Here is a 19,257-nt window from a genome sequence, read left to right on the forward strand (position 1 = left end):
TCCTTCCTTCCTTCCTTCCTTCCTTCCTTCCTTCCTTCCTTCCTTCCATTCCTTCTCACTTATCATTCATTGACTTAAAAACTCTGGACAAGTTCCAAAAGTGCAGGAATAATCCATCCCCCCAACCCCCCATTTTTGAAATAGATTTACTTGCTTGGACACCTACATATTTCAGAATTCTGGATGGGAAGTATGAAGGCTCATTCCTATATAAAATTAGAGTGACGTATTAATGTAGCATGAAATGGGATCATCTTGTTCAACTCCTGCCTTTTGAACTCTTGATGTATTTTGCTATTTTTCATTTGGGGTAGTATGTGTTTTTCACTGTAATTCATTTTGGGGGGCATTTCAGGTTTGTAGACTAATGGGCACTTATAACAGCCTGTCTGTGTGTGTTCCAAACACAGATGCCTTTGGGAAATTGCTTCTGGAAAGAGGGGTTGGTGTACTTAAAGGCTTTAAGCTAGCACAGTGTGACAAGTTGAATGGAAACTTTAACCTCTTCAAAGTGTGAGTTTCTTGTGAGGCATGAACAGAAGGCCTTTTATAACTGCCTGGTCCTCTGTTGTTCAGAGCTACATCCTCTCCCTCAGTTTCAGAAGTGCATGAAACCTGTGTTTGCATTTGGGAGCAGAGGGGGCTATGGAAGAGTGAGGGGAGCAGATACTAGGGTTTGTGTGTGTTCGGAAGCATAAGTGGTATGGCGGTAAGAGAAAACCTGTGGGCACAAATTCTGTAAGAATAGTGTGTTCATACACCCTTAATCTAGATTCACCACTTGTTACCAGTTTCTGCTTTGCCTTCCTCCTTCTCCCCTCCCCTCCCCTCCCCTCCCTCCTTCCTTCCTTCCTTCCTTCCTTCCTCCGTTCCTTCCTGCCATCTGTCCATCCATTCATCTGTCTGTCTGTCTCTCTGTCTGTCTGTCTTTTCCTTTCTCTCCACAGACAGCGCACACATATACAATACACACTTTGTGTGTGTGTGTGTGTGTGTGTGCGTGCGCGCGTGTGCTGAGCCATTTGAGAGTAAGTTATAGACATCATGACACTTTGTCAGTAAATGCTTCAGCAACTGTATCCTAAGGACAGGCATTCTCCTACTTAAGCACAATGCAATGATCACCCTCAGGAAATTTAGCAGTGATATAATTCTATTTCTAATACACAATCCATATTCAGATTTCTTAAATTGTCTCAATATTGTCTTTTATATTTTTCCTCTAATCCAGGATCCAATCAAGAATCACATATGGCATTTACTCATCACGTGTATTTAATTTTTTTCAATTGAGAACCATTCTCTGGCCTTTTATTGTCTTTCAGGATTATGACTTCTTGAAGAGCCAAGCCATGGCTGGTTGTTGGCCGACTGTCTTTTGATTTGAATGTGTCCAATTGTTTTCTTATGAGCTAATTGTGGTTAAACGGTTTTGACTTGAGTATTCCATGGTTGACATTATCTTCTCTGTGTCTGACATCTGATGGCTTACAAGATCTATTTGCCCTGTTAGTGGTGATATTAAGTTTGACAACTTGGTTAAGGTGGTGTCTGTAATATTTCTCCATTAAAATATACCTTTTCACTAGGAGCTCAGGCTTTGAAGTAGGAGATACCTGATTTTGCATTTTAGCTTTGCCACTCAGTAGTCATATAGAATATGTCAAATTATGTCATAATTGCCTATGTGCTCTTTGTTTTAAAGTTTATTTATTTTCAGAAAGAGAGAGAGAGAGAGAGACCAACCATGCATGCGTGAGTGCATGCATGCATGGGGAGGAACAGAGGGAGAGAAAGAATCCCAAACAGGCTCTGCACTATCAGCACAAAGCCCAACACGTGGCTCGAACCCATGAACAGTGAGGTTATGACCTGAGCTGAAACCAAGTAGGTTTAAGTAGGATGCTTAAACAACTGAGCCTCCCAGGCATCCCATCTGTCTGCTGTTTATCTATATGCTGTAGATAATCATAGCCTCTTCTAGGGCTGTCATAAGGATTAGGCATTATGACATAGGTATGTACTCAATAAATGGCAGTTATTTTGCTGAGAGTGTAGTATGAGTTTTGGAATTATGTAGATATGAGTTCAAATCCTATCTCTAAGTTACTTAGGTTTTTAAAACTTTAGTTTTCTAATTGATATCAGGGAGATAACACTAGTGTCTACTTCAGAGGTCAGCAAACTTTCTGTAAAGGGCTAGATAGTACATACGTTAGGCTTTGCAGGCCATATGGTCTGTGTTGCAAGTATTCAATTCTCTTGCAGCGTGAAAGCAGGGATAGATGGTATGCAAACAAATGGGCATGACTGTGTTCCAAATAAACTTTATTTATGGACAGAGGAATTTGAATTTTGTATAATTTTCATGTATTATGAAATGTTGTTTTTCTTTTGAATTTTCCCCCCAGCCACTTAAAAATGTAAAAAAATATTCTGAACTTGTGGGCTCTAAGAAAAACAGGTGCAGGCAACAGGCTGAATTTGGTCCATAGGCCATAATTTGCCAATTCCTTATCTATTTCACTGGGTAGGAATGAAATAGTGTGCATTATATATAAAGGTTTAGTGCCTGGAACTAGTGTTTAAGAAATTGTAACAATTGTTTGCTATTTGTTTTTTTTACTGTTTTTAGTTGTGATTACAGCTTATCAGATTTTTTAAAAATTCAAATGTGTAATAAATTGCAAAAAATTTGCATTTCCTCCCACCAAGAGGTTGAGTCTACTTTTTCCACTTCTTGAATCTGGGCTATCCTGTTGACTTCTTTTCACCAATAAAATGGCAGAAGAGATGTTGGGCAATTTTCAAGCCCAGGTCTTAGAAGTTTTGCAGTACTCCTATTTATCAGAAATCCTGCAATCCTGTATATGAGCTTGGGCTACCTGGATGGACATGAGACTATGTGGAGGGAGAGCCCAAGTGTCCCAGCCATCCCAGCATTCCCACCTGAGGTTCTTAGGTATTTGAGTGAGCCAACTCACATCATAGGAAGCAGAGAGGAGTTGTACCATCTGAGCCCCACTCAAATCATCAACCCATAAAATCATAAGCAATTAAATAATTATTCTTTTAAACAACTAAATTTTGGAGTGTTTTGTTAGGCAGCAAAAGCTAACTGATACAAGATGCTAAACTGTATCATAAAGGAAACTATTGAAAGTTACATAAAGTCAGACACTTTAGCTGAGTCTTTTCCTACTTGATTTAGTTCAGAGAATGTCCTGAAAAGCACAATAAGAGTAAGACAAGGTGTACAGTAAGGGAACATGCTATCCAGGGCATGAGAAGCAGACAGAGGTACATGTTGGCCAGAGAAACAAGACTTTGTCACAAGTGTTTGTAAATTATAGGACTAATTGTGTAGTCAGCTAGTAAGAAAAGCATGGGTAAGCATTGATCATACATTTCAAATTGTGAAAGGCATTGATAACCCAAATAGCCATATTTAACCTAATAAATTGAGTACCTTGTGCATATGGATCTTTTTTTCCACTGCGTTATAATTAAAAAGAATCACAGTGTACATATGTGGGGACTGGAGCTGATGATGAAGAGATGAGGATATGGTCAAAGCAGAAGCATCAGAGGTGCTGTCTGGGACTTAGAGTATGTACCCCTGGAGGGTAAGAAGGTATTGCAGTCTTTCGGGAGCCTGGTTGGCTCAGTCAGTTGAGCGTCTGACTTCGGCTCAGGTCATGATCTCCCAGTCAGTGAGTTCGAGCCCCACATTGGGCTCTGTGCTGACGGCTCAGAGCCTGGAGCCTGCTTTGGATTCTGTCTACCTCTCTGTGCCCCTCTCCAACTTGTGCTCTGTTTTCTCTGTCTCTCAAAAATGAATAAATGTTAAAAAAAAAAAGTAAAAAAAAAAAAAAACCAAGGGATTGCAGTTTTTACCAGAGAGATCAGGTCACAGAACTGAAGCTCCAGGGAGCATGATTAAGTATTAAGGTCATGGCCCAACATTGCTAACTCATGTTTACATGCATGGTATGGCTGCAGGCTGGAAGCTGGAGTCCTTGACTTTTCTCCTAAACTGGAAGCCAACTTCACACGGCCATCTCGCTCTTAAATATGCCTGCCGCCATCTTGTTCACATTGCTGAACTCTGGGGTTTCTGTTTCTCTCGTTTTAATGATTTATTATTTAGAACCATCCAAATCAATTCACTTATTTTTATCTTGATCTCTTGCGAAATGTCAAAAAAATATTGTTTGTCACCTTTTAGGATCAGATTCAGGGCTGATTAGAGTCTATATAATATCAGTGAATAGTTAGACATATTGCTGTTTATATCATCCATTTATGAAATAAATAATTCTTGCATAGTCACCGGGTACCAGGCACCCTACTGGTTGCAAGAGAGAGCAGTGATCACAGACTTCAAGGACTTTACAATTTGTTACGCATTGATTTAACAAATATTTAGTAGGACACTTAGTTCTAGGTTTCAGTTCATGAACTGGAATTTCAAAATAGGTTAGATAGAGAGTTGGCAAAAGGGCATAACGGTTTATTTTCACCAGAGACTTTTCTTTTTTTATTAAGTTACAAGTAGTGATTTCTGTAAGCAAAGCCTAATTTGGAATCAGCCACATTGGCCTAAGTGCCAAGATTTCCTTGAAGTTTTTCTGTTTTGTTACTTTATCTTTTTTCTCTCTCATCCTTTACAAGTATGTTTGGACAGCTCCCCTCCTACCGTGTCTGAAATGTAGGAGAGGAAGCCAGCCTAGCTCTATCTATAATGTCATTTCCCTGCATTCCCCTCAGACTTTATGCAGCAATATAAATCTCCCACAATGTGCCCAGGTTAGCAGAGTTACTTAAAAGAGCGGACAGTCAGGGTGGCACATTTATTAACATCATATATAACAAGGCTGTAACTGTACAGTAACTTCTATTTAGTCAAAAAGGTGGAGAAAAAGTGCTGCTGAGGTTTATGGTGCTGGCTCTGGACCGGCGAGGTGAGTTATGTACCCAAGTAGCTCTTGTGTATCATAAGCTGGAAGCTAATAAACCATCTTTAAACTGTACACTGTCTCTCCGTTAGAGGAAATGGATCTATTATTTCCTGTCTTTGGAGTGGCATAATGATGACTGTACTGGCACACTCGCTCACACACACACACACACACACACACACACACACACACACAGAGTCCTGAGCAGCCTTATGACTGCTCTCAACCAAATTTTTCTGCCCACATGTGACATGAGGTAGGTCACTTAGTAAAGAGGAAATGCTTTTTCGGCTGGACAGGAGCTGGTGCCTTGTCTGCAACAAGGAAGTTGTGGATCACGAATTGTCATTTCTGTTCTCCAGCGGTCAGAGTCCTTCGCTGGGTAACTTGTTAATTGAAGCCGTGGGTTTCAGTGAGGCGGTTAAGCACTTCTTACCACGCAGTACTGTACTGTAATTACCCGTTGGCATAACTGCCTCCCTCCCTGTGAAGGGACGGTGAAGCTTTTAGGGTATGCATTGTGTCTTATTCATCCTTGTGTTCCCAGTGACTCAAAACATTTACATATTTGGAAAAAAAATCATTGTAATAACTCTTCTAGGTCTGCTTTTAGTTTTTTTCTTCTCCTATGTGGTGACATGTCTGTCCAATGCTCTACAAAATAGGAATTCTAAGGTGGAATATCTTGCTTATAGGAAGGAAAATATAATTATGTTTTGACTAAAATGAAATGTATATATATCAGTAAATCTTTACAACAAAAGGGCCACGGTCCTTTCCTTTGAGGGTACCAAGAAAGGGGAAGCTGATCTTTCTTCGTGTAACAACATTAAGTACTAGTAATAAAAGCATCCCTACAAGTTGACTTATAAATGCCTTTGGTAGTTGACATTAATAGCGGAAACTCATGGAACCTCTGAATTCTAAGCTCTCAGATACATAGACAGACCTGTTCCCTGAGTCCGCCCTTTCTCCCTGGGTGCAAATTTTAGACACCCTGTTTTTTTCGCTGCCTCAGTTGTACCAATGAGCACCGTGTCATGAAATGCTGATAGATGAAACAACAAAGCCTACAATATAATAAATAGGATTATTCATATCAAAGATGGACTCTTTGTACTATAAACATATTTCCAAGAAATCTCTATAAACAATTCCCATAGCATGTCTATAGTATTGCTTAATTTAACACAGTTAAGTTGACTTATAATTATCCCCAACTTACTAAGCAACTTTTAATATCTTCCATAGTATAATCCTAAAATAAATTATAACCATTTTTAATGGTTATAATAATGAAAAAAATAAAACCGTAACTTAGAATCTGCTTCGCCGAGGCCACTGATTGAGTGACCTCTAGTTGAAGAATGTGCGTCATGGTGGACCTCAGTGACAGCTTCCCTCAGTGACAGCTTCCTTCTCTGCTTGTGCTGATACACGTGTCTGAGATAATTTATGTGCATGATATCATGCATTCTCTAACATGCCCCAGAAATCATGAAAATGTGACCAGTATTTCTGCCGAAGTACACGGAAGCAGAGAGACCTCTTTGGACATAATTTCTGCAGCCCTAAAGGAGCAACGGAGGTGAAGCCTGTCTGAGAGCACCAGCCAGGAGAGCCTTGGCTTGCGTTGTCATTTGAGGGAGTTCTTTTTTTTTTTTTTTTTTAATTTTTTTTTTTTAACATTTATTTATTTTTGAGACAGAGAGAGACAGAACATGAATGGGGGAGGGTCAGAGAGAGGGAGACACAGAATCCAAAACAGGCTCCAGGCTCTGAGCTGTCAGCACAGAGCCCGACGCGGGACTTGCACTCATGGACCGCGAGATCATGACCTGAGCTGAAGTCGGCCGCTTAACCAACTGAGCCACCCAGGCGCCCCGAGGGAGTTCTTGAGGATGTATTTGCTAGAGAAAAAATGATGGAGTCATTTTACTCAGAATTTTGTGTGTATGTGTGTGTTAAAGTTTTCTTTCCACTTGACACTCCTTTGCCCAATGCCCTATTTTTTCCCTTTTTCCTTTTTAAAATTTGTTAACAAGTTACTAAACAGCTGATAGGTAGGTAGGCATGTTACTTTCCAGGAACGTGGTGAAGACCCACAGTGAAGTTCTCAGGTTCAGGAATTATAGCTGAGGTTTCTACATTCAGAGCTCAGAAAGGAGGCTCCCATGAAATGGATTTATCAAGACTTATTTAAAAATGACCTTCTCGAGGAGGCTGAGGACTGTTTTGGAGTGGGCATGTGATACAGCCATTCATGCATTGAAGAGGAGGTTATGTTAGATAAAGTTTCAAGTCCTTTTAAGCTTGGACTTAGGGCTTCACTCAGACGGAGATGCTAGACAGGTCAGCCCTTAAACAAACATCTGGGCAGTTTCTCCTTGTTAACTTAGAAACGCAGCCAGAGCTGACTCTTTAGTACATTAGGGGAAACACTGTCTTCTCTAATCAGAGAAGCCAAGAGTCAGCGGTAACAGCAGACATGAAAGGGAGAAACACAAATCAGAGTTGGTTTGGGGAACTTCTCAGACCTGGTAAAGGGTACAGAGAGACAAGTTCCCTGGCGGGGATGGGTGGGAAGTGACAGCGCATTCTTGCAGCGCCCAGGGGCAGTCACACGGTTCATCTAAGGAGCTGTGTGATGGACTTAAGGATGGCACGATGGCTCTCAGCTTTCCTGGCTTTGACATGACTTCTCGGTCCAAGTTTGAAGCAAGAGTGCAAATGTCACCCACTTTGAGGAATGGTATAGGCATGAGCAGACAGCATGCTGGTAGTGGCTACTGTGGGTTAAAGACCACAGGCCCTTTTCATAGTCTGTAAGGTATAAGAGCTTCAAATTCTTATCTGTCACTAGGAAGATAAAGGATTCCTCCAGCACTCCTTTCCTGATGGAAACTGAGTTTTTTTTTTTTTTTTCCAGCGTAGCAGATTCAACTAATTTAAGAGACATAAATGGGATATTTCTCGCTCTAGTATTATGAAGTAAAGTTTATGACTACTACAAATACATTGTAAAGCATACAGTACAGTGCCTAAAAGATGAGTACTAAATAGATTTGTTTCATTATTCCTGATTAATAAGTAGGCTCTAATGAGTTTAAGTGTGTGATACAATTAAGATAAAAATACTGCTTTACAAAGTTGTTACAAGATTTCAAAGAAAAGTGGATCACTATATTGTACACCTGAGACTAATGTAACCATGTATGTTAACTAACTGGACATTGAAATAAAAACTTCAAATTAAAAAGCAATGCAAAGAGGAAGAAAAAAAGGAAGTAAAAAATTAGAAATGTCTATCAGGGTGATTAATATGATGCTGACACATAAACAATACTCAGTAAAGTGGAGCTACTCTTCCATCTTTATGTGTATTTTATTGTATTTTTGTTTAGAGCTTGATTTATAAAGTTCTGGAAGAAAACCTTACAGCAAACTGTGTCCTGCAGCTTATTTTTTGCTTACAAAATTGTCAGTATGAAAAACCACTGAACAGGGGAATGTGAGTTTTCTTTTTCAGCTGGATTATTCACATGTGTTCTCTTCACAGATGTCCTCATTTCCTCTTAGTTAGGGTTTCTTTTTGTATTTGTGGTGAAATAAGATCTTGGCTCTTCGCTTTTTCTTAAGGCCCCTCGTGAATATGTCATGAGTATTATAATGATGCCTCGCAAAATGATGCCTCACTAAGTCCTTTTCCTTAGTCTGAAGCTCTGGGCTTCTGTTTCTGTAGGCTGAGCTGATCAAACTGGGATTTGGGTCTTGCCAAGATGAGAGGTTTGGAATGGAAGATTCTGAGCTTCAGTAACACTCTGATTCTGGCTCTTTTTACAAAGAATGTCTGGACCTGAGCCATCTATTTGAGATGATGGGATATGGCGTTAACTACTTCTAGAAAGCATCCATAGTCTGGGATGCTATATTCCTGGACTATTGATGCTACTGAGTCCTTATTCCTGGGACATGGTTGCATGTGGCAACCATGTGGCTGGAGCTGTTTGGAATGTGTGTGAAAGACTGTGGAATTGTATGTGGTGATGTTCACTAAGGCACTTTTGGTGATACAAATTTGAGCCAAGATATTATCAAAGATCTTAGGGGAAATCCTACATCTTGTTCAAAGTTAAGTCATCCAAATTGATAACCATCTTTTAAAAAAATAATTTATTTTTATTTTTAGAGAGAGAGAGAAAGAGAGAGAGAAAGAGAGTGCACACAAGTGGAGGAGAGGGGCAGAGGGATGGAGAGAGAGAGAGAGAGAGAGAGAGAGAGAGAGAGAGAGAGGGAGAATCTTAAGCAGGCTCCGCGCTCAGCATGGAGCAGGTTGTGGGGCTCAATCCCATGACCCTGGGATCATAACCTGACCCAATAACCATCTTTAACCATTTTATAGTAAACGTGTGATTTATGATTTACTTTCTGATAAAAAGAGATGCAAACTATATCAATAAAATGACAGTTATTTTTGAATATCATTGGAAACCCCAGGCTCCTCCCCTAAGGCAACTATTATTATCATTTTGTTAATTACTTTTGGGATATTTTATTTCCTGTTTATTGTGTGTGTTGAAGGAACATACTCATTTTGTGAAATTTCCCCCTACAAACATATCATACTTTATTTTATTTTACAAATTTTAATTTCATTTAACACATTTAAAATTCTTACACTCCAGGGAGCCTGGGTGGTTCAGTCGGTTAAGCATCTGACTTCGGCTCAGGTCATGATCTCATAGTCCATGAGTTTCAGCCCTGTGTTGGGCTCTGTGCTGACAGCTCAGAGCCTGAAGCCCGCTTCAGATTCTGTGTCTCCCTCTCTCTGATCCTCCCTCATTCATGCTCTTTCTCTGTTTTAAAAATAAATAAACATTAAAAAATTAAAAAAAAATGCTTACATTCCATAGTTCACATGTCCTGTAGTTTAATTATACCTCTGTTGGTGAACAGTTGGACTCTAATATTCTGCCATTATGGGTGTGAAGAGGCAGCTTTGTGTAGCTGTTAAAAACAGACTGTGGAGCCAGTCCTACTTCCTTCTGGCTGAGTTACTTTGGGCAAGTTACTTATCACTGTGCCTCAGTTTCTTGATATGAAAACAAGCCCCGCTTCTTTTGGTGTGAAATAAGTTAATATAGTAAGGTGCTTAAAATCATGCTAGCCACATGACTTTTAGATTAGTAGTCACTATTTTTAATGCTACAGTGCTGTCTTAGTATGTTCCACCTGTTACACTGTATGGTTATCTTTGTTTCTTCCTTTCCTTCCGTCTCTCCCTCCCCCATGCTCCCTCCCTCTCTCTCTTCTTTCCTGGCTAGATACCAAGAAATGGTATAATTGTGTTCAAGTGTATGTTTACTTAATTTTTAAAATAGATGTTGCTAAAATGTACTCCAGAAAAACTGCCATACCAATTTATATTACTGCCAAAAGAGTATTATAGTAAATGCTTCCTTTTCTTTCTCTAACACTTGTTACGATCAACCTTTATAATTTCTGCCATCTGTTTTGGTTAAAAATGCTCTCCCGATAAGTTTTAATTTATGTATCCCTAAGTACTGTGGGGTTGTGTGTTGTGTGTCTTAAACTTTAGTTTTGAGATTATTGCAGATTCGCATGCAGTTGTAAGAAATAACAGAGCATCTATCTATTTATCTTTAATCCAGTTTCCCCCAATGTTAACATCTTGCAAGACTACAGTACAATTTCACAAAACTAGGATATTGCTATTAATTCAGTCAAACTGTTGTATCAGTTCAAGGGTCCTTCGTGTTACCTTTTTAAAATCACTCTCAATTCTATCCCCACCCCCTCAATTTAGCTCCTGGCAACCACTAATCTGTTTTCCATTTCCATAATTTTGTCATTTTAAGATTGTTCTATAAATGGAATCATACAGTATGTAAGCTTTTGGGGTTGTTTTTTTTCCACATGGCATAATTATCTAGAGACTTGTGTGTCTTTTTAATACTCTTTTAATTTCTTTAAGTTACTTGTTTAAAATATTTATATATTTTTTGTCATGATTTGTATTTTACTAATAGAGTTTTGAAGCTGTTTATGTATTTTGGATATTAATCCAAGTAATGCTTGGTCTTATATAAATACTATAAATACTTCTCAGTTGTGTCTTGTCATTTAATTCCGTTTATAGTCTTTTATCTTTAGAAAAATTAAATGTTGAGAGTCAAGCTTGTTAATGTATCCTTTTGTGACATTTTCATCTTATATCTTGAGACAGGCCTTTTCTACCCCAAAGTTGGGTGTGTGTGTGTATGTGTACATACATAAGTATGAATAAATAAATACATACATATATATATATACATATATGTATATATATGGATCATCTGTATTTTATTCTAATGCTTTTATACTTCATTTCAGAGATCACAAAATATTTGGTTATGGTGTATTTGTTGTGATCGTAAATCACTTTTAAAGGCATTGTAACAATGGAAGGAGACGGTTATTATGCTCAAGTGTAATATAAGCGTTTTAGCACCTACTTTTTTTTTTATACCAGGCTAATATCACAAGTCTCTGTGAAAATCATACCCTTTGCAGGCATTTGAGTTTGGACCCCTGTGTTTTTTTTTTTTTTAATGGTTAGCTTTTAGTCTATCTCTAGTGTATTTATTTCCCAAAAATATAACCCATTTTCCCAACACTATTTAAAATATTTAATATACTTAGCTTTTAACTTTAGGAAATTCAAACTTAAGTAGCTCCCACTATGTTTGAACTATTTCTTTCTGCTTTGGTGTCAACGCATATTGAAATATTTGAAATAATTTACATTTCTCCTTATAGCCTTGTGGAAAACTAGTGATTAGTTATAGTAGAACTATCTAGAGAATAAATCAAGCCAGAGAATGTTAGATTTAGGTGTATCTTCTAGATAATTTTGTGGAAAGTAAACCCGTGCAGTTTGGGGTTTTACTAGAAAATTAGACCTACTCAGAGTCAAGATGAGACCTCAGTTCTTCTGATTTCAAATCCACGGTGTTATGTAATACTCCTATGGCTCCCAGCCACTTTTAGAAATTTGTATATTCCAACTCTAGAGGAATAAAATTGAGACTCACTCATAGAAAGGACAAGATAGCAAAAGATACGTTTTCTTAAATGATTAAAACTTCTGTGATTTCCAGAAGAATCCTAGAATTCGGATACCTTAATATCAAAATTCATTTTTCATGCAGTTTTTAGAGGAATATGGGACAGTGGTTAACAGCATGGACCTTGTATTTAATTCTGACACTTGTGGACTATGTGAAGTCAGATAATTCGCATTCCCTCTGCCTCAGTTTTCTCCTATCTGAATTGGGGATAATAGCAGTAGCCACCTCAGAAGGTGAATGTGGAGCCCGAGTTAATCTCTGTGAAACCCTTAGAATTCTGCATAGAACACATGAGAAGTCATAAAGAAGCAGTATCAGCTGTTTGTCTTTTCTGTAGAATGCTTATTAGATAGCAGTGCAAAACTCTTCAGGTTCTGAAGGCAGGGTATTCCATACCTGTGTGTTGCTCTGGTCCCTGTAGTCGATGACATAAAGACCTCAAGGGTTGAGTGGTGCCTGGGTGGGAAAGGTTCTGCAGAAGGCCTGGGCTGCAGACCCCAGGGTTTTGGAGGTATTGGTAAGAAAAGAAGCCATGTGGAGTGTCTGGCAAGATCTTATAGGAGAATTGCGACGCAGGTCCCTGGGAGACCGGAGCCAACTGATGACTTTCTCAGTATCTGCCTATTTAGGAACAGTTTCCTGGTAAAGGGCCTCGTAACACTTGGGCGTGGGGCATGGCACGGTGACCAGGTGTCTAGAACTGAGTTTGATTCTGTTGGACATGCCAGGTCATAATTCAGAAGTGCTAGCAGCAGTCCTTCGTGAGAAGGAAATGGTGATTCCAATTGAGCTGAAGCGGGACCAGAGGGCATAAGTAATTTATATCAGTGCCCCATTCTTTATTCATGCTGAATGACCATATAGGGTATCTCCTACGACCCGTGGAAGGAAGAGGATGAAAATCCCTGAGTTTGCTATTTGGATGGGATGGCTCAGTGTTTGGGTAAAAGCTGAAGATAGGTGCAACTTCATTATACCATACTGAGGAATAAGAATTAGATGAGAACCCCCCTGCAGACCTGTGGTCCCCCCCCCCCCTTTTTTTTTTTTTTTTAGCTCTCTGGAACTAAGTCCCCACAAATTACAGCTGTTGACTCTGCTCCAAACTCTGAGTCCTGCTTCGTCAGCTCAGTGAGAAGCCCGTGCTCTACTTTGTTTCTGCCTCTGGCCCTCTGGTTCTGAAAGTGCACAGCCAGGAGCTGGAGGAGTATCTTGCCTCCTGTGTTTCTTTGTCTCAGTGGTTACAGTATTGTTTGGACTGTAGTTCAACTCCTGAAAACAGGTGCCTCATATGGTTTTTTCGGTTTTGTTACTGATGGTGGAAAGGCAAGTTCCATACTGGCCGCTCCCTCACTGTGGGGTCTGGAAGCCCTGCTCTTCTGTGTGTCAGACTGAGTTAGTACAAGGTGAGGATCTGAGACAGTTCATGACAGTCAGGTTTCAAATTCGGATCTAATTCATAATCCATTGCTACGTCTAATACGTCCAGGGTAGCAAATTTTTATATCTGATGTAAAAATTCTAGTTGATTATAAACACTTTTTAGGCTTGTAAGGCTTGTCTGGGCTCTGGGAAAAAAGGAGACGTACTTCGGTTTGGAGCTGTTTGTGGGAGGGGAATGTCATGGCCTGTGTGGTTTACACTCTGGGTGCTTTATTAAACCATTTTTTTAAAGTAACCTGTGGAGAAGTGGTGCATTCTGGTGAAAACCAGAATGAAAAGTCTTGATTCAGCAAGTGATTTGGGATTTCTCTGGGGGTTTCATTTCCCATCTTTCCAGTTTTGAACAGACAAATGGATATCTTCTGGATGACGATGGTTTGAGTTGATCGAGCATTTTGGTGGTGGATGTGGGCCCATTTATTATGTTGGTAAATCTTTGGTTGCCACATTCCTCCTTATCCTTGGCATTGAATACTGGTTCAAAGCAAGACAGCATGGGCATTCTTATGGTAGATGCCTGTAGTTTTCTGTGGGTCTGTTTTACTGAGGGCTTCTGTCCCTGAAATGGGGAACTGAAGACCCCAAATGGCTCAATTAACAATTATTTTAAGCATTTGTTTTTGGACCCAAGGATGTTTGGCTAATTTTACAGTTGGCTTTATCTAGATTCATTACTGAATGTCTCCTGTATAAATTATGCCATAGTCAAAATGTGAAAATTCTCATTTCAGCAGTAGCAACTCAAGTGGAAAACTGAAAATCCCCAAACAGAAAATTAGCAGACATTTTTTCTGTCCCAACTCAAGCACACGGCATTCTTTTCTGCCCCTGAACAAAATTATATTGGCCTCCTAGCCAATCCATGTAGCTGTTTTACCACATCCCAAGAGAATGGCATCCTGTGGTTACCAATGAGCTGATTATTTAATCATGAAAGACAAAGGTTTAAATAAGAGAGATTAAAAATGTCTTCAGGAGGGTCACTGGGGACACCAGGACTTAGAGAGCTCTATGCAGAACTCAGTCCCAGTCAGTGTTCTGAATGGGAGTAATTTTGGTGTGGTGTGCTGGGGGGGATGCAGATCAATGTACCTTGGCTGAGGCTCTGGATAAGAGAATTGTCTTCCCATCCAAGTATCCCATTTTGTTTAGTGCTCTGATATTCTGCAAGTTGAATCAGCCTATGGAGCAGAGGAAGCTTTGAAATAGCAGACCATTTTTGTTGTTCAGTATAATATTGACCTCCTCCACTCCTTTTTTTAAATAAGGAGGTACCTTGTAATGCCCTCCCCCCCCCCCCCCCCCCCACCTTGCCTCTTGCCCTCTGGGTGGGGTTAATGCTTAATGTAGAGAGGAAGAAATAAATTAATGAGTTAATGCTTGTCTTTAAATTTAAAAATGGACTTTTGAGACAGAGGACAGGACAGAGACAGGACAGAGACAATATATTTGAGAGTACAGTGCATATGTGTGTGTGTGTGTGTGTGTGTGTGTGTGTGTGTGTTTCCAGAACCTAGTTTTTGTTTTTTTGTTCCCTTTCCTTCCTTCTTTCCTTCCTTCCTTCCTTCCTTCCTTCCTTCCTTCCTTCCTTCCACAAAAAGCCAAAGCCCATGTTCTAAATAATAGATTTGGGGGCTAATCCAGGAGAAGTAAGTAAGAAGTAAGAATACCTTATCCCTGGAAGGTAGCTAAGGGTCAGGGCTGGGGGTCGGAGGGCACACTCAAAAGAAATATAACCACTACTTATGATAGGGTTTTGGAGTAATGGTAGGGCCCAGAGCTGATGGCCAAGAAAGAATTCTTGAGACATCTTCAGTGCAAATATCAAAGTTGATATTTTTAAAGCATGGGGACAGGACCCATGGGCAGGAAGAGCAGCCTTGGGGTTGTGAAGAGTAACTGGTTATATACTATGGAGTTGTGGGAGGTCAAGGCAAAAAGGAGGTTTCCTAAAGGACTTTCATATGCTAAAGAAGACTCAGAAGATACTGGAGGCCTTTCTATTATTGTCAGGCTAAGGTTGTTTTTTCTCTAGTAAGGCATTAACATTAAAACAGTAGGGAGTTCCTGGAGAAATGCTATACTCTGTATTTGCCCCAAGTATTTGTCAATGAGCTGCAGGATATAAAGAAATTTAATTTTATCTACCATTTCCTTCTTGCCTTTGTTCCTCACATTACTATGGAGGGGAGGGTGATGTTGGGGCTCTAGGAAACTGAGTGTATAGGTTTATGGAGATTAGGCTATAAGAAAAATAGGCTTTTTCTTATAATTAACCAAGATATATGTAAACTTATGGAGACTCATGTCCCCCTTCATGACTGTAATCTCTACCAATTAACCATTGTTTTCCCCCTTTCCTTTGTTCTTGGGCAACCAGGAGTGCCCAAGCAATGTCACACATTTCCCACCTGGCAGAGGTGGTGGTGGGGAAGATTTGCAGGGTGTCAACTTGCCTTATGCTCCTTCATCACTTAGGCTTTAGTGAGTCCCTGTTTTCTACTTACCACAGAATCTTCAATTATAGGCAAGAATTGATAGAAATCTCAGTGAGGCTGGGGGAGGAAATCAATGGACAGAACAGACCTGTGCTCATCCCTGGGTGAGGCCCAGGAGAGTGAACACGGTCCTAAGATTTTTGTCATCTGAGATAGCAGCCATTCGTGGAAAGGACAGTATGCTGTGTCTGGGAGTTAAGGGACTGGGGAAACCCTGTGAGCTTTTCACAAGCCCCAGTACTCCCATGGGGCAGGGGCAAGAAGCTAGCCAAGAGAGAGCTGGAAGGCCTGCAGGAGCCTGAGTGACCTTCAGCAGGGAGCTGTTGGCTAGAGATCATGACAGGACCATGGATGTTTGTACTGGTTGTAGCAGGGACTGCAGATCATGGGACACATTACATGTTATGGAAGGCCATGGAAGTCCAAGGATGTCTATGGATCTGCCACCTCAAGGTACTGCTGCCTGATGTCCCATAAGCTCCTCCCTCTATGCAGCTCTTCAGAGACCTGCAAATCCTGAGTTACCCCATCTTAAATGTACGTGGGCTGAATTTATCTAGAAAAGACTGAATACACTTGGACATACTAGATAAAATTTCAGTCACTAGGTAGAAGAATAGATATTTGAGACAGAGCCTAAGTTCAATGTAAGAAAAATAAAAGAAAATTGAATTTTGTATATTTGTATTTGTGGCTTTGCAATTCATAATCATTTCAACTAGGTTTAATATCCAGACTTTTTTGATGGAAAACTCCAACCTCATTCAAGTAGCTGAAATGGCTACATTCTTCCAAAAGTCTTTCTCTGGTCTCTGCCCCAGGGAGGCAGTATAATTTCTTCCTCCCACTGAGGTCCCCCAAGATTCGATTTATCCTTTGTATGGTGCTTATCACTTTTCACCTTTTATTGTGATTATTTACATGCACTGTAAATACATTATTGATACATTATCCAGCAGGATACTTATTCAGAAAAGTTATTGATAAGTAGTGAACCTGATTTGTGGTTTCTGATAGTCTACTTGCTTCCTTTCAGTGATTCTCAGTCCTGCTCTTATACTAGGACTACCTGGATTCTTACAAAAATTGCCAAATGCACTGGCCCAATCTGGAACCAAGGAAGTCAAAAAATTAATTCTGATCTCCTTCCCTCCATCCTCCCTCCCTCCCTCCTTCGGTTCTCAGTGTTTCCTGCCCTTCTCATGTGCAGCCAGGGCTGAGGACAGTGACTCATGCCATACTGCCTCCTAGTCAGCTCTTTCCCTTTGTTCCTGTGACTGATGCACAACAAGCTTCTCCCATCAGCTTTTCAGATATACTAAGGGCAATAGATAGCAAGTAATCCAACTGATAGCAAGTAATCCACTATCAATACTGGGTCCCATTTGATGCAAGAACTTCTGGGTAATTGATTTTCAACTCTTTTTTTCCTTTATTCCATGAGGAAACCAAAGGCAGAGTGAGAACAGTGTTTCTGCATAATGAATACAAATATTGGATGAGGGGGTAATTAGGCTGCAAGCTCATAATGATTGTCACCCTGGAGGCCTCAAGGAAGGGGGGCTGCTGTTTGTTGTATTGACCCCAGTTGATGTACCAGAGAACTGTATTCCCCCAACATCCTGTGCAGCAGTTGATAATTAATAATCATAACAACCATGACTGCTGGAAGGATTGTTTTATTGCCTGACTGTATTTCTAGTGAAAGTGTCAAGAACTGTATCGCTGGGAAGGAACATCAGCAAGGCCTCTTGTTTATCTCTGAGTAGGCAGAAAGCGGGTACTAGACTAGCTGGGTCTCTCTGCACACTGAACATTCATTTAGTCTTTATTGTATCCTGTTTCTAACTTTCAGAGTTGACATCCAAGTGTGTGTGTGGGCGGGGCAGCACCTCTGGGAAGAGGAGGGGTTGCCGAGCAGCAAGGGAAGGGGGGAATGACAGCAGACAAATGGTCATTGTGTGATGAGGATGGGCTTTGTCCCCCTTGTTCATGTATTTTGATTTCAGCCACTCCTTTCCCCCACTTTGCTGGAACTCTGCATCTTGGGAATATAAAGCTAATTTGTTAGCACTTTGAAAATGGGTTCCCTTCTGGGCCCTGAAGCCTAGGTTGCTTTTCTAGGAAGAGTGGGGCAAGGTGTTGTTGCTTGATTTCAGGTCAGCTTTGTGCCTAGGACTAGTTAGTTGTTGGGAATAAATACATGCGTGGATATCATTCCTACCCTCAGAATTCAGAGCCTGCTTTTTGATTACATGACTGCCTGTGGGGACAACCTCTTTATTGCTTAGAGCAGAGCAGGGTGGCAGGTAGCCTGGCCTGGGATTGAATTTGACCCTGTTTTATCTTGCTCTCCTCTAAGCCATGTCCCCTCCTGTCCCAACATACTGATGCCTCAGACTGTCATTGGGCTTCTCAGCCACAATGCAGCAACATGTCTCTTAAAAATTAGGTTCCAAAACAACTTATTTTACTATGACATATCCCAAATGATATGTCCCAAATGATATTGATTTCAGTAGCTTCATCTAAGTAATGAGAAAATAATCCTGCTGAATAAATTCATCTTAAGAGTGGTACTAAAGATGGGGCACCTGGGTGGCTCAGTTGGTTAAGCGTCTGACTTGGCCTCAGGGCATGATCTCGAAAGTTCAAGCCCCACATCGGGCTCTGTGCTGACAGCTCAGAGTGTGGAGCCTGCTTTGGATTCTGTGTCTCCCTCTCTCTGCCCCTCCTGCCCCCACAAAAATAAATAAACATTACAAAAAAAAAGAAAAAGAATGGTACTAAAGGGGCAGGAGGGGGAGATTGCCCAATTTCTATATTCACTTCTTTCTTTGTTAGATTGATCCTGACAATAGGCGTACAGAAAAAGGAAGACAGAATAGTTCTTAGTTTTAAGGAATTTACATTTAAAAGCATAAATATGTATAAGTATAAAATATTTATATATTTATATATATACTATATATAGTATATATGCTATAGTATGCTATATAGCATATATACTATATATATTTAATTTTACCTTAAACATCCATATGAAAGGCTTCCCTCTTTTCTGTGCCTTAAAAATCTTTGGAAATTCTTTGCCTTAAAGTGTGGCCTATTCAGCTATATGTGCAATGAAAAATAATCCATGTTACCTAAAAAAATCAAAATTTCAGGTAGAGTGAGGAAGGTATACTTTAGTATTCAGATGGGAGAATGATGGAAATAGAAGAA

The 19,257-nt window shown here is 40.1% G+C and overlaps 1 long non-coding RNA gene across 3 annotated transcripts in view; it reads left to right on the plus strand.

Annotated features, from left to right (window-relative positions):
• Nucleotides 1-19,257, plus strand: part of LOC125934439 (uncharacterized) — a 419,134-nt gene that overhangs the window by 76,483 nt on the left and 323,394 nt on the right. The gene's annotated exons all lie outside the window — the stretch shown is intronic.

This window comes from Panthera uncia, chromosome D1, assembly GCF_023721935.1.
Source record: "Panthera uncia isolate 11264 chromosome D1, Puncia_PCG_1.0, whole genome shotgun sequence".
NCBI lineage: Eukaryota > Metazoa > Chordata > Mammalia > Carnivora > Felidae > Panthera > Panthera uncia.